The sequence below is a fragment of the Bacillus rossius genome, chromosome 1, assembly GCF_032445375.1.
Source record: "Bacillus rossius redtenbacheri isolate Brsri chromosome 1, Brsri_v3, whole genome shotgun sequence".
Classification (NCBI taxonomy): Eukaryota; Metazoa; Arthropoda; class Insecta; order Phasmatodea; family Bacillidae; genus Bacillus; species Bacillus rossius.
In genome coordinates this window covers 55,072,246-55,075,220 of record NC_086330.1, presented here as the reverse complement: position 1 = coordinate 55,075,220, position 2,975 = coordinate 55,072,246, and positions in this window count along the sequence as shown.

Below are 2,975 nucleotides of genomic sequence, written 5' to 3'. Positions count from 1 at the left end.
CAAATAGGTCACCAAAAGGGAAATTTGCCAATGCGTGCATTTTAAGGAATAAATCAGAAATCTCTGTGCACGATTTTAATTGAATCAGTGGATTAAAAGAGTGACGAAAATTATTTTGAAGTATTTTAAATTTTTATTTAAGGAACGGGTACAGAGGTCTTGAGATGCGTCCAATGGTAGTCATTTATTATTTTACAAGGTGTAAAAAATTACTTAATGAGAAACCATTTTTTCACGTGTGGTTTGATAAGTACATTTTAGCCAATTATTTTAAAGTTCAAAGTAATCCGTGGTTAATAAAATGATTCCAAAACAAATGTGAGGAAGTATTTTAGTACTCGCCAGTGATGTGCAAAAATCTAACCTCGGTAAAGAGCAAAGTCAGATTTTCTGATGTTGTTCCTGTTGCAAATATACTTATAATAAAAAAACTCTTGGAATTTTTATAATTAATGCCGAGAATTATAAATAAACTGATAAATTAAGTAGTCGCTTTTCAAATACCAACATTTCTGGATGCTTAACACACACATACTTTCTGATTTCCACTATCAAACGTAGATAGCAATTAACAGCACGAAACAACAGGAAATTTTAAACTATTAGAAACGACTCCGATAAAATCCCGGCTTTAGACCCGAGTTTCGACCAGGAATTTTATTGAAATACTTCCCACCTTTTTAAAATTCACTAAACTGTTAATAATACCTATAAAGTTTCCGCACGCGTTGGAAGTTATTTTCTATGGCACTACTGAAATACTTACCTGAAATTATTTTAAGATACATATTTTAACACTACGTGACTTTTTGTAAATTAATTTTTGTTTAAACGGCTGGAATGAGTCGGTAAATACTTCCTACAAACAAACCTTAACTTTATCGAGCTAAGTCGACATTATAATTTTATAATATTATAATATGGTGTTATTGAAAAAAAGGTAACAAAAGTATTTTCCAGTGACCAGTTTTGAAACCACACTCCTTGAGGTTAACAAACGCGTGCTCTTATGCTGTGCTACTTAGCCCAGTGGGAATATTAAAAAGAAGAATATGTATTATAAATAACTATGATGCAATTTTCTTAGGTATTTTAAAACCTGTGATAATATTTTACTATGTCTATTTTAGTTTACAAAATATATTCCTGAGTAGCTTCACTACCATAAAGTTACATGTGGCACACCAATAAGTTTTGTATGTCCCGTAATGTTTACGAAAGTAATTTTATACATGTTTATGTATAAACATGTCCGCCATCTCTGTTACACATTTCCGTTTATCGACTTACGTTTCATTTATACGAAATTACTCCTACCAATTCCCGGACACCGAGAGCTAAGACGTTTACATATCAAAATATTACAGTTGTTTAACTTCACTAAGTACAACAGCCAAAACTGGAATAAGTGTGTCTCCTCGTGCGGAGGTACAAGTGGACTCTTGTGGCCTAAGCACTGAAGAGGCAAAAATAAATCACCCATTTTAATTCATATTCCGGATCTAGGCCATAGCGCATGAACCATGTGTTTATAACACTGAAATAAAGGATGTAAAATCGTTTGGATAAAAAATCAACTTAGCAGAAGTACCAATTTATACTAAGTAGGGAACCCGACGTAAATGTGTATACATCATTAAGCTCTGCCATTCTTAGTGACAGTACAACCATGCAAGACTTTAACAATGTGTGCAGATAACGATATCAAGTGTCACTTTGTGTATTACCGTTATAGTATGCATACTATCGCACACAAATAAAAACTGATAATATTTTAAAAAATAATACATTTAAGGAAAATATTAAGTGAAATCTAGGGTATGTCTTAAATCTCCAATGAAATGTATTACAAATAACTTTTTGTTTTCTCATTAAGTACATTATTTTAGTATCGAAAAGTTCATGGGAAACAAAAAATAACTATGTTGGGAAAGGTAAATAAATATAAGTGACTGAAGAAACTAGGCCATGTTTGCACTTTTTAACTCTCCCCTGGTTTGAATATGATTTAAACTTATATGTAGTGTCTATCATACTTAACTTGTAGTTATATGTAAGGTTACGAGTTCGGGTCCTACGACGTTAATAATGTTTTTTTAAATTGAAGTTATCTGTTATCAGGCTATCTACGGCCACTTGCATAAGATATGAGAACTGATGTCGTCTGAGAACTGCATCTTTTACTTCGATTCACTATAAGTTAATGATTTCTACAGTCTTACTTATTCCATTGAACCTGAGTGCTACTCGCCCAAGAACAAAATAAAAATTTGTGAAGGTTATCTGAGAGGTGGAAAACCATTTTACTGCCATCCTGAGACAGGGCTAATTTTGATGGGAGAGAAGTGATGCTGTAAGGGCTTCTACCCTACCCGAATAACGTATCTACTGACCCTTGCTTTAAGGGGTAAAATAAAGTAGGAAGAAACTAATATCGTAATACGACAATATGGGCAACGCTCTTCAAATAGCATTGACTAAGCGCAAGACACTTTACTCTATTGATTTCTAGCTATTTTACACATTCCCTCCGCTATATGCCACTACTGTGGCTGGTTTGACCATTTAAAAACGTAGGTACACTCCACACTACTAGCTTCGTTGCAATCACTTGTCTCACGTATTTCTTACCAGTTTCTCATAGTGTCCCTATTTGGTAGAAGTCAAACATATGAACTCAGAATATCATCGTCATCTCAAAAGAGTAAACCACTTCACGGATATGACACTTAAAGACCAAATGATTCTTTCTGTTTTGGGATGTAGGCTTTAACTGAAACTTCTGTTATGTAACATTGATGAAAAACCACCCTACTAGCTGTTGGTCTAGAATTTTAAGTATAACAAATAAGCTAACACCTTGGTTAAGATTCCTTTAGAGCCTACATTTGACTATGATTTTTGGTGCTGGGATTGAAATGTCCTAATCGTATTTATTTGGAGCGACATTAGAAAGGTTGAAATAAAAGATTAAA